Genomic DNA, 14,841 nt, shown 5'->3' with positions numbered 1-14,841 from the left:
GAAACAGGGGATGGTTGTGCCTCCACTGAAACAAGCACACAATGGGAGAAACGTCGAGAGGAAACACCCTCGCACCATCTGACTTTCACCTAGCAATGCTACCGTGTAGCTACCAATGAGGAAGAAATATGCCAAGTTGTTTCCTATACGTATTTTCTGTTTGAAACAATATAGGCGGTCAGGGTCTCACATACAAATGGGCGTATGTAACATATAGCTGATTAATGTATGTGGTATACGGAAAACAGTTAGATGTCAGACATCCTGCAACGGCATGATGCAACATCTAAGGGCAGTGCCTATGTGGCATACAGATAACGTATGCTCCATACTGATTTTTGTAGTAAGCAAGAGGATTCCGTATATTTGTATAATATACCGCTGTCCGGAGAACGGGTTTTTCTCTGTGTAACTAACGGTCAACTGTTTCTAGGGGGCCCAAATACGCGTATTAGTGCAATCTCCCCAGGAAAAAATCTAAGTTACGGTGCTGGACACCTGAAAGGGACTAAAAATGTAATCTATTATATAAAAGAGAACGCACAAATCCTTTGTTAGCTCATCACGCTAATACGGCTGAACCAATTTCTTTCATTTTTGGGGGGTTACTAGGATTTGGACCCTAGATGGTTTTTATCATATCACTTTAATTTTTAATTACCAGTGTCTTGAGATAATTGACCATTCAAGTTTTCATAACGTACAAATCCTTTGTTAGTTCATCATAGGTATAAAAATAAACGTATGTATATGCAACCCGCATGACCGTGTCACTCGGCGGGTTAACATAAATGACAGGCGATATAATGTTAACATTTACTGCAAGCATATTTCACGGGTATTAAACACATGAGATATGGAGTTGTGCATTTAAATTTTCATTTCAACCCAGCGAAGCGGGTAATATATGCTAGTATGATATAAATGTTATTATTTACTACTAATTCTTTATAAATTAAATAAAATACGATGCATACGTACCTCGCCTCGGAAGGTAACTCCAGCTTGCACCTACCGTTCTACTTTCCTTCAAGGGGGGGGGGGGGTGACAGGATCCTGGTATGATGCTGAATGTGAAAGTTCAAAACAAAATTCCCTGATAATGTTTAACACAATTCTATAAAACTTTACCTTCATCGTCACTAGAATTTCTTTACGTTTATCTTTGCTTATGGTGTTTATAATCCTTCTTACATAAATCCTGTGGTAGCAAAATTGTTATGATAAATTTGCACAGAATTATAAACTTTCATTTATGATGTCACTAACAACATTGGGCCTTATGCAGAGTGGATCTGTCTCGTGATTAGTGCCATAAACATATATTTCCTGCAGTAGTCATGCATTTAGAATGACGCTAATCATACGTCAAAACGACTCTGCATGAGGCCCAGTATGTTAATCCCATGCAAAGTAAAATATGTAGCAAGAGAAAAAAATGCGTTGCTCTGAAATCGCAAAATTGTAAACAGGCGATATTTAATTGAACTCTATAACTTTGTGCATTTTCTGCGTTGTCTCGGTTTACGAAGAGTTTTGTAAAGACGTAGAGAAGCATTATTTATGTCATACAATTACAAAAGTCTAAAAGTTAATGCGTAAACTTACCATTTCGATATGTGGTTACTACAAGCCAGTATTGCGTTCCGCATTCATAGATACATATTTAGAAATTAATAAATGGTTTGTAATCCTACTTAGGGAAGATTTTGAGATAGAAATCTTCAGTAAGAAGATCTTGATGAAAATGATAGTTTGAACTCGTTTATGAAATTTCTGATGACAAGTTTTCGACTTCGCTAATTCATATAAGACAGAAATAACAGTCTTGAGCAGGGTGCGTTTTCGCTAGGTGATTCTCAATACATGTTTAAGAATAAGAGTCGTCTTAAGCAGTGGAGGATATAGAAGGTTAAAACGGGGAGGCCAGCCAGACACCAGACTATGACAGGTATATCATGAGTTTACTATAAACTTACAAAAATATATAAATAATAGCTTCAAGTTTCAATTAGTTTGTCACTCAAGAAACGGGGGAGGGCTTGGCTTCTCTGCCCCCGAGCTACTTCCGCTACTGGTCTTCAGACTGAAATTTTATGAAAGGTTAACTTTTACCCATTTCATGTCTTACTCGGAGCATGACCTTGAAAATTAACATGTATGAATTCGATCCATGTTAACATACATGATAACATACTAACGTGTGCTACAAATTTCTAACTGGAATCTTAGTAACTTTTTACACTTGGGGGCAGAGCGTAGTTCATCTGAAATTTGTAACACCCTGTATTTAGACAACTCAAGGATGAATTTAACTAATCTTATTAGGAAAAGAAATGAAATAATTCATTTATTTTGGATATTTTCGACATCACACCACAAGCTATCAGGACTCGAAATGGTTTTAACTATAAAAATCTACTAAATCGTAATGGCATAGAAACTTAACCATTATGACTATCCAACATCGTAAGTAGATGTAATACTCACAGGTAGTTCAACCTTGATAATCTCCAATCGATGTGTTTTCACTATGCGATCTTAATTCCAATCTCCAATCGATGTCTTTTCACTATGCGATCTTAATTCCAACCCCCTAGTCCACTCTCCATACTCAACCAGCACAACCCCTTTCCGGGATTCAGATGCTTCCTGGTTGTAGCGTAGAGGTTAGCTCAGGTCTCCTTATAAAATGCCTTACTTTGTTATTGCAGTATAGGAAAACTTCCTATAATTGTGGTGTGATGCCTACGTTATCTGTTTTTATTTTCCTAAACAGTTTGAATATCGCTTCCTTGTTTTACTATAAACAAAATAAATTTACAAAATACATGTGAGGATTTTGGGTACTTTACATTACCCCTACCTCGAAGTTTTGAGCACGATCCTATGTGCCAAAAGAAAAAAAGGATTACTGTCCATCTGTATACACGTACATGAGAGGAAAATAATAATTAAATTCGTCCATTAATCTTTGAACACTCTGTATATGTAAAGTCTTATTTTGACTCGTCTGTTTGTGTATAAGTTCCACCACCAGCATTGTCCGTCATCAATAACATGAATATATGTTGTTTGTATCATATGAGTATTCTGCTGACAAAGTAATATTACAATAAATGTAGGTTAATGTCACTGCATCCTGTCTGTAAGAAAGGAAGAAAAAAACATTGTCACGAAACACTTCGCACTCTGAATGAAGCAAAACACTACACTTCAGTTTATTTCACTAGTTGTGTGTGAATTTGTGTCTTTTGTAGTCTGTTCCTTGCTATACCAGAATACATGTTACTTGGAGGTATGTATTCTTTCATATATATTTAATTGTCATTATCATTTAAGTCCTCACTTTGATAACTGGTAGTAGTATTTAATACTCTGCAAGCATAGATTCCTCAGGATCCTGTTGTTCGGCTCGGTCCACATGATCCATTGTTGATATCTGACATTGGAAATAAGACATCTATGGTGAAAAGGAAAAGAAAAAAAAGAAAGAAAGAATACTAAGCTCGCTCTGCAACGTATGAGATACATGGAATAAATCGTGAGTGGGAATCCTTCGCCCCTGGTGGGGGGGGGGAAATATTCATGAAGCTATAGGCTTATGTCTAATTATATTGGAATATATTATCCATTTCTTAATTTCGAACATACTAGATTCAATCGAAATGAGAAAACTTTTTATCGGACTTCTGAATAAAATAAAATAAAATAAATAAATACATGACCGTGTTTATTACATATAGAATTCCCAGTCACGACCCCCTTTTCAGTTTTATTAAAATAGAAGAAGAAGTAAAGAAGAGAAGAGAAAGTTGGGATAAGAAGAGAAGAAAAATAGAGAAAGTAAGAAGAAGAAGAAAAAAGAACTGTTACTGGATATTTTTTAGAAATATTATAAAGGAAAGTGAATAATTATCGAATTGGTATCATTTCCAATAGCTATTGGGTGAATGTTTGGTATTAAGGTGATCAAAGGTAGACACATGTTAACCCATACATATCAGACCTAGATCCATTTAACCCCAACTACCGAATTATCCCAATCTAGCTCTGAGATAGATGAGAAAGTTTAATTTAACCGTTTATTCAATATTTCCAGAAGTTCTAGACTAATATCCAATATTTGAAAAATAAACAACGAAGTTGATGGCATGTTAGAATCGACCACAAAAAAAAAAAAAAAAAAAATCAGAGCAACACACGTTTGTCGAAGATTCTGACTCTCCAAGGTCTCCCATGATGATCGTTCGTTCAGGTTACTTCAGTCCTTTTTACTTCCTTCATAGAGCCAACTTAAATTAAGTTAGTATTGACATTCAACGACTTTAATTGCCAACTACCATTAACTATAGTAACTTACACACACATATATATATAGGGCTATATATATATATATATATATATATATATATATATATATATATATATATATAGGGCTATATATATATATATATATATATATATATATATATATATATATCAAAAGAATCGGTGCCCTTAATACTAAACCTACATTTCACTCACACTCACATTCATACAGGACAGTGTATACTTCAGGTTACATTTAGTTGAATTAAACTAACCTAACTACATTTCTATAGACATTTATTACATTTCAATAAAAGAACACTTAGTTTGACATAACAGGAAAAATTTGATACATGAGAAAAAGAATACGCATTTCATAAGCATACACAGAAATCTGCTACTTCCAACAATATCAAATAATACATTTCTCTTTCTAGAGATATGAAAAGTTGGATTACATTAAAAAAATGATATTCGACAAAAGACGAAAGACAAAAAATAAAGGAAAAAAAAGAAAATTCAAAGGTCAACATATTTAGGATTCAGTGCAATGAATACATATCATTGTGAAAAAAATATAATTGGTTAATCATTCTTTAAAAAAAAACACTTTAGTAGCATTTTATTGAGTCTCTGTCCCAAGAGGAGAAATTTCGACAATTTTATGAGTCTTTGTTCTCACGTCGATAATAACTCCTTTTTCAACTCTCTTTATTCACTATGATTAGTGTCCATGAGAGTATTTAATCGTTTGTCTTAACGACAGACAAAAAATTTAGTTTCTTCATATTATATATAATTTTCATTTTGTCACTTGACGCACTTGATATAAAATTTCAAAGTTTATCGAGATTTAAAATATCGAGTCTAGTCCCAAACATTGGGAACTTATTTCCATTATACGATATCTCAATGGGCCCATCGTAGGTCCTGTATTCACATTACTAAATTATTAGCCAAAATCAGTTTAACTTAAGATCACTAATTTTTTATTACCAGTATAGATTGTGGAGTCAAGAGATTGTAGTCACTGAACTGACGAAAGCCAAATAGTTATGTTTCCAGTCGTAGGGGAGGATTTGTTTCATAGATTACTGATAGAAGGATTCGTTGGTGGGGCGCACTGTTTCGTAGTTTACTGAGTTCACTATGATCTCGCAAAATAAATTTGGATAAGGATTAGGGTTATTTTTACTTTTCTTACGACCTGCTACTTGTTCTATTTACATGCAGTATTTAACATGATATTCAACTTTAATAGTCACAAACATCAATAACAACTCAATAAAGTGTCATTACATTTTACGCGGTAATACTTTATATCACAAATAGTTGGTCAGTGTCGGGTGTCAAAAATCTATGGCAACCTAAAACAACCAGGGTAAATACCGAGCCCTTTACATACATACTCGTATATATATATATATATTTATTTATTCATATTCCTCAATATAATCAATTTCACTCTAATATCAATCTCAGTATTTCGTCGACGTTTAGATTCTACATAACCTTTTTATATTCAATAAGTATTCACATTTTATTGGCTCAAAGACAAAACAAAAACCCTGACTAACAAAATTCTTTTTCTTTTCATAAGGTTGCAACATTGAAACTTTATATATATAAACCCGACAATTAATAATAATAATTCTCAATTTACTAAGATCCGGAAAGGATCCGTATAAGGAAATAGTTGGTGTTATTTAATAAGTTGACATAAGAGGTGGAAAATACAACAAATAGAGCAGGCACGTAACTTTCAAAATATGTAAATACATATATAGATGTATATACAGAGAAAGAAAAAAATCAATGTTATTCGAAACTAGTGGGCCCAAACTACTAATACATACACCATATAACCAATCAATAGAAAGAAAACCAGAAATCATTAATCAATGTATGTAATTTGTACGATCAATGAATAACAAGTAAGTTTCTGGGAATCTGAAAGCATAGTGTACATTCTCGCCAGTTTCTCCCGTGGTGGGTTGAATATCGCGAAAATGGTCCTGAGTTGTGCTGAAATACCTCCCCGAATTGTATCCCTCGATGTCTCAGTTAGTACATACGATCGAAATAAGTGATATGAATATTGTATGTTTTCATGAGTTTCAAAAAGAAGTAGAAGAAGGATAGGTAAAAAGAGAGGAGACAGAACACTACAACTACAAAAGATAAGTGGTCGAATTTGCGTATACAACATACTATAACCAAATACTCTCTTTTATGCCAAAAGGGGTTCGGCTTACCAAATAAATAGCCGAAAAAAGATGTCTGCAAAGTCGAGACGAGTCTGTGTCCTCGATGGGATTTTCGGAAAGACAAAGGCTTTAGGGAAATCCCACCACTCACCGTATCCGGTCAACGCCCTTGCAAATCCCGGAATCCACCGGAAGGTTAGAGAAGGCGCTAATTTAGAATTTCAGAGGAAAAAAAACCATCCGACCTCTTGGAAACTAAGAAAGTCCAGAATAGTAATTAAACTAGAGTAATAGCTAAGATATCCCTAATGATAATTTGCCAAAATAAAAAAAAAAATAAACTGAATTTTGGATCGGTGATTTTCAATGACCAAACATCACCGATGGCTACCCTGCGCAGACATGCCAAAGTCTGGGACGTCGTTAATTTCCATCAACTAATTAAACTAAGAAAAGAAACGAAAATGCTTAAGAGGGTCATGGGTCGACGTCCGGGTACGCGATTGACATAAATATTAATTTAGTAGCGGTTGATTTAATCGGATAGTCTAAGTTATATGAGCACTGCATAATAAAGAGGGTAAGCAACGAAAAAAAATCTCGGAGAGTCAACGAATGTTAAAGGTACAAATGACCGAACCTGTACTTTTCGATGAGCACAGGATATAGCAGTTAGTTTTCTTAATTATCATTTCTGTCAACCTTTAGAAGTAATTCCCACATGATGCTACCCTATCTGTTGAAAGGCTTAAGATCCGGAGCTGTTAGTATGAGGTACTTAAATGCGAAGTGACATACAATTCCCAACTACACATTATTATCCCATAGCAAACTAGGTTGGATGAATGTACTGGTGTAGAAGTCAAAACGCGAGAGATGTTTAGTAAACATATTCATATTCTCACTATATAATATACACTAGGCCTATCCATTTAAATATAGGTGTCATGCCATCTCACTCATATTTTATATCATATTATTAATATATCATTACATTCATTCATTATTTACTCATTTTCGCGCGAAGTAATATTTTACAGACACCCTATTTCATACATTTTACACGCAGGCCATACACATATTTATATTACACACTAATAAATATATAATTATCACAATCTATCACGCTCAAACTACTACACGATAACACTCATCGAACCACGGACTCTTTGTTTCGAAGCACCCAAATTGTATTTACTTCGCAGTTAAAAAAATCATACGTGTATTTACTGAAAGTTAAATTGTCAACGATTAATTTATTTCTGATTTGCTGATAAAACTAAAGCAACAATGGAAATTTTCTACAGCCACGGGAAAAGAGAATTTAAAACTACATTTTGAAACAAATAGTAGCAGCATATGGACTTTACCTCTATTAAGAAAATAGGCATTCTTTATTTCAGTGAATATTTCGATTACTACTGGACCTAGCAAGCTGTAATTTTCAGTACAGTAAGATCTCATGCTATCTTATATGAATGTATACTCATCTGAACCGAAAACCATGTCCACGGGATGTAATTTGAGAATAAATGGCCAAAATCAAACAATCTAGATCACTAAATCAGGCGATGTCGTAATGTCAACAAACAATTGACTACCGAAAACTCACACGATGGCGCTGTAGTGGAGACATAATTTACCGTGTACTGAAATATATACTTGTACTTATTAATCAGAAATCTAATATTTACTCTCGTTTAGTGTGCTTTGAGTTAGACAAATGGTATTAAACTAATGCATGTGAACTACACTGTCCTAACCGTAGAAATCACACACTCACTCAGAACTACTAACTACACACACCACTATAAATACTACACATAAAAACTACTAACTAAACAAACACCATTTAATTACATGCATATTGGGGAAAAGTACTCCTTTTTGGTATATAGAGTTGGCTCTATTAAACTTTATGGGGGCAAAATGAGAATAGTTAACCCTAGGTCCAATTGACCTGACCAATTGTTTACATAATGATTGCTAAAGATTGATGCCCTGGGGGCACCTTAACGAGGTTTATTGAGGGACCCTTCCCCTGAGAGGGGAAAAGGCCCTAATACAAACAATAACTAACCCATTCCCCCGCTAGAAATGGTTCAATTTGGAAAGGAAAATAGAGGCCCCTTTTTGTTAGCTTAAGCTGCCATTCTGAGAGTTAACATTGCAACTATGAAACCTACTGTGTACATGCAATTACTAAATAAATAATAAAAAAATCACATTTACTCTATACACGGACAAAATACACACAAAACCAGGTCGTATTTCCCCTAATCCCTAACTGAGTTTTAAAAGATCAAAAATAAAATCACTTTCCTATACTGTCTATCCTATCTGGGCAGCAAACATGGCTTCCTGCAAACCGAAATCCTGAATCAGATATTTTCCCCTGGTTTTACAGTTATTTCAACAAAAATATGGGTTTCCTGGCTCCTGATTGATCACACGACGTTTACGATGACATTTAGTCTAAACTAGCAGCGTTCACCCCGCTTCGCTGCGGTCACCCCGGAACGCAATAAACTTTGTTACTTAGATAATTTTTACTTTTTCGCTTTCAAGTGATATGATAAAAACCATAGAAGATTGCAGTAAATCTTAACATTATATCGCCTGTCATTTATGTTAACCCGCCCCGCTTCGCTGCGGTCATCCCGGAAGTTTTCGCTTTCAAGTGATATGATAAAAACCATAGTAGATTGCAGTAAATGTTAACATTATATCGCCTGTCATTTATGTTAACCCGCCGAGTGACACGGTCATGCGGGTTGCATATAAATACGTTTATTTTTACCTATGATGAACTAACAAAGGATTTGTACGTTATGGACACTTGAATGGTCAATTATCTCAAGACACTGGTAATTAAAAATTAAAGTGATATGATAAAAACCATCTAGGGTCCAAATCCTAATAACCCCCCAAAAATAAAAGAAATTGGTTCAGCCGTATTAGCGTGATGAGGGAACAAAGGATTTGTGCGTTCTCTTTTATATATATAGAAGATTTTACCTGTTTTTCACTCGAAATCCACGTCTTTACCAGCCAGTATAGCGTAGTTGATTTCCACTGCTGTGCTCGTAGAGTCGTCCTTGATTATCATAATAACATTGCGCCGAAAACGACAAGGGTTGGAAAATTCCCCTAATCAGGACGAAAACTTTAGCCGCGGAAATTACAAAACAAATAGAAATTTGTCAAATCCAAATATAACCGGATCTGAAAGTGACTATGGACTAGTGAGAGGGGGTGAGGGAAAGATTAGGTACCTGACTGAATTCTACATTGGTCTGAAATTAAGAAAATTTATATCCAATGACGGAATTATATTTCGGTATGACGTCAGAATGGTAAACCTTGTAACTATTCAACTTGTATATGCGAAAATGGGATTTACAATTAATCAAAATATAAATAAATATATTATTCAGTTAAAATATGATTACTAACGAAACCTTTCGATTCATTACATTTAATTTGAAGTAAAGAGAATAAATAAATTGTGTAACTAAACCGAAATCGAATAAAAAAATTTACTAGGTACAGGGTGCGTAAAAAAAGTTGCCATTACTTTCAACTGTAATGGTACATTACAATGGGAAACTGCTACTGCTGCTGTTGTTCTTTTGTTGATGATTTTTATATGTTGTTGTGTAGGCGTGATCATTTAGTGCTTTTGTTTATGCGTATAGTAATTACATTCATTTACAGATATTAGGACAAGCACAACTGTTAAGTCTGCGCCATTACTTAGAAGTAGTGAAATGAGTCCCTTTTTAATGCTTGAATAACATGAAGTTGGAAGAAATCATTGACATACCATTAACATTAAGAACTATAGTAGGCGTAGAAGGCTTAATTGTTGGATATTCATTTAATATATCATCATAGAAATGTATCGAAGAACAATCTGGGGTTATGTATGGATCTGTTTTTGAAGAAACATATTTGACAGATTGAATATGTGAATTTGAAACATTATTTGGTGTTAATTTAATTTTAAATAGTTTGTATATTATAAATGACAAAACTATTAAGATGATTACTAAGATAGTAATTATAGGGATGACGAATGTATAATATGATTGCATTGTGGATAGTACCTACAAAGGCAAAAAAAAGTTCAGAAAATGAAGTTGTTGCTTGGTTATTTTTCTTTGAAATATGCTTAGCATAATTTTAATAATAACCAATCATTTTTTAATTAACTAGTTTCTTTGAAGGATGCTTTGCATACCTATTGCCTAGTTAATCTGCTGGGAAATAGACTCTACTTGAAAATTTGCTTCTCAAAATTTATATTCATAGCCTACTCACGTTTCAATAACTTAATAGTGTATTTCATTGTTTATTTCTTTAATCATTTTCAGGCCTGTGAATATGATTACTTAGTTCAGTTAGTATCTTATTCAGCTTGTACATTTTAATAACTAGAGCTACAATAAGAATAAGTAATACAAATCTTACTAGTATAAAAATAATTCCGATACTATAAGTAATATGAGTATCAAAGTGAGCCCATATTGGCATAGTAGGGTTCACTGTCAAATTCGATAATTGAGAGGAAAGGTTCTGTAATTTATCCAAGTAAAATTGGTTTCCTACATCCCATTGTGAAAATGAAAGATTTATAAGTAATGATATGTGATGATATGTAACTTTTACGGTATGTCTACTATCTAAGATTATTTGATTTGCTATCAGTGAATCGAACGCATTTTAAGATAAGAAATAAGCTTTGTGTTGATTGTCTGAATAATTTGAATAAACCGGTGTTTGGACATTTGTAGAGACAGCATAAACAGTTGTTAATTCTGAAAACAAAATACCTACTGGGGTGTATAGATAAATAAATTTGGAGTTCGTTTGAGATGCTTTTACGGTACATAATTGCGTCGTGTTTCTATACACCAGATCTGTTATACATCTAGAAATTGGAGTAGTTGATATTTGAGGTGTATCACATAGGAAGAAATAGCTTTTCCAAATGCACTTTTCATGACAAAGAAGATAAAGTTGTTTTTCATTCAAATAGGTCATTTCTGGTAGTTTTAATTTAATATGTTTGTCCTGATGTAAATAACCTAGATTTGAAATCTGGAATAAGGGGCGTACATATCTAGGTAAAACAATGTGTATTTTTAAAAGTACTGTTAGAACTTGCAAATCCATATTATATTCTAGAAGTGTCGTATGAGTAGTCGAATACAATAAAGCTAGGTCCTGTTTGAAAATAGTGTTTCAATAGACTATGGTGTTCAATTATTTGCTTTGCATGGTCTGTATCTAGTATGCGAAAAGAAAGAATATTTTGTTAAATATCTGCAAAAGTTTGAAGAATTTCCTCGTGAAGGTGGTATGTAGTCATAAAAGCCATTAGACTTGCTTCATGGGTAAGAAAATTACAATATTGTGTGGTCACTCTAGTTTCGAAGCTTCAAAAGATCCTTGAATGGCGAGAATGACGTCATGCTGAATTGAAAAAAGCTTTATTAAAATTGGTTTTCATTTGTTGAAGTTCGAATTCTATGATTTTGTCATGACGTTCAAGGTTATCTACTACGTGATTTAGACGATGTAATTGATAAGCGTTATAGGAAGAAAGGGCCAAGCTTCCTAGTCCTAGCAACGAAGCAAATAAAAATCGTTTGTTTCTTTTAGACTGGCAAGTAACAGAATTATCTTTCGAAATAATAAAATGACAAGGAATTAAATTTAATATATTTTGTCTAAATTCTATACCTGTTTCTCTAGTCGATTCTAAATATTGGTGGAATCGCGTGCATGAATTCTTTTTGACTGTGTCGAACTGTAAATCAAAGTGAATGTGCAGCGGTTGATAGATATATTGGGAGACATGAATGCTTTGTCCCCGCTGTGCTAATGTTATGCCCAGATTTCCTATGATGAATTGCGATTTCTGTGTCAAGGGGTCTTGTTGTCCTAGTGTATGTTGTACTGTCATGATGGTTATTAAAATTTGTAAATTCATATTTGTGGACCTGCAACAAAAGGAGAGAAAAAAATTAGGCTAAAGCAATTTATGTTCATAGTACACTTTAATATATAATAACGACAAATTAAAAATAATATGAATAAACATTCAAAAAAATTCTTTGAAGATTTTTTTAATGCAATCACTCTAAGTTTGTTAAGTGTCTATAAATAGTAAATTCTCTAATTTCATATATCGCGAAATAAAAGAAAGTTTTCTGCCTAAATATCTTATCAAAGAAATAGAATAGTCCCAGGAAAGAAAAATAAGGGTATAGATTCCTTTGTGTTCGGAAAGGAAAACTGTAAGGTATTTACACTCACGGTGTCCGAAGAAGAAAGACTGTTATCGCGCAGTCTATTCGCACTTGCTGACAAGTAAAGAGTCCAAATGGATGAATCGAGTTGCGAGATGAGACATAGTGCACCTGATAGAGGGTGGAAATATGTGTATGTGCAAAGTTATAGCGGCTGAGCACCATAAGAAACAAAGGGGGAGGGGGTCAAAGTTGGTGGGAGAAGGGCTATGCTATGTTATTGAAATACATCAAATAAACTGTTGAATTTTAAAAATAGTGAAAGATAGACAATGCAAACGGTGGTAGTTTCACATATTGACAAAAGAAGAATGAATAGAGTAGATCACGAACCTCCGCCGCCATCTTGAAATCCGCCATTTTGAAATATGTGATATTTTTTGAAATGGAAAGGTAGTCATGTGATACATCAATTAGGGCCAGCATGTTCTCGGAAAGTCAATTATGAACTTTATTGATCATTATCTGCACTTATTTGGAAGATTTAAGATCATCTTTATAGTTATTTACGAAAATCTAGGAGACTGATACTCGTATAAACACATGTTAGTTAAACAATCTATAAAGCCAAGAAAACTAATAGTGAAATTTGATATCCACGTTGTATATTATTACATTATTATTTATGACATTACTTTCAATTTGCTTCATATAGTGCCGAAGAGACCTGTTCCAGTCTGGAAGAACAGCTTCAGTTTTTTTTATTGCTTTGTTTCTCGTGCTTCTGGTCGAAAACAATGTAAAGTTTATATAGCTACCTTTCGTTAAATGATATACTTACTAATATAGACCATAACACATTAAAATTTGATAGATTGGAATTCAATTATTACGTAATGTACATAAACCATAATATTTTTCATCGCTTGCAATATTTCTCACTCAACTTTCTTTGTCCTCCTTCGTAAGCAATATCAACTTGGGATGAGTGTAGCATGCGATATCTAAATGAAAAGTGGTTCGCAAGTTCGGAATCCATCATCGGAGGACACAGTAATTGTGTCCTGTGCCAAGATTATCACAATAATCGAAGGCTTCATATTGCAAACAAACTGATCAAACATAATGCGGCACGACTCGAGAAAGCCATCTCACCCGATAACTTATTTTCCGCTACAACTTCATTGCTCTATTCGACTGCAGTAGGTGGACAAAGAAAGTTGAGTGAAAAATATAGAAAGTGGCGAAAAATATAGTGGTTTACATACAGTACGTAATAATTGCTTTCTAATCTATCAGATTTGTTGTGTTATGGTCTATATTTATATGTCATTTAACGAAAGATAACTATATAAACTCCACATTGCTTTCGACCAAAAGCACGAGAAACAAAGCAATAAAAAAAAGCTGAAGCTGTTCTTCCAGACTGGAAGGAACAGGTCTCTTCGGCACTATATGAAGCAAATTGAAAGTAACGTCATAAATAATAATGTAATAATATACAACGTGGATATAAAATTTCACTGTTAGTTTTCTTGGCTTGAAGATTGTTTAACTGACATGTGTTTTCGTGATAATCCTAACTTTCAACATACAAGTATCAATCTCCTAGATTTTCGTAAATAACTATAAAGAAGATCTTAAATCTTCCAAATAAGTGCAGATAATGATCAATAAAGTTCATAATTGACTTTTTGAGAACATGCTGGCCCTAATTGATGTATCACATGACTACCTTTCCATTTCAAAAAAATCACATATTTCAAAATGGCGGATTTCAAGATGGCGGCGGAGGTTCGTGATCTACTCTATTCATTCTTCTTTTGTCAATATGTGAAACTACCACCGTTTGCATTGTCTATCTTTCACTATTTTTAAGATTCAACAGTTTATTTGATGTATTTCAACAACATAGCATAGCCCTTCTCCCACCAACTTTGACCCCCCTCCCCCTTCGTTTCTTATGGCGCTCAGCCGCTATAACTATGCACATGCACATACTTTCACACCCTCTATCAGATGCACTATGTCTCTTCTCGCAACTCGATTCATCCATTTGGACCCTT

This window comes from Thermobia domestica, chromosome 16 (assembly GCF_964235325.1).
Source record: "Thermobia domestica chromosome 16, izTheDome1.hap1.1, whole genome shotgun sequence".
Classification (NCBI taxonomy): domain Eukaryota; kingdom Metazoa; phylum Arthropoda; class Insecta; order Zygentoma; family Lepismatidae; genus Thermobia; species Thermobia domestica.
This window is presented reverse-complemented; position numbering follows the sequence as displayed.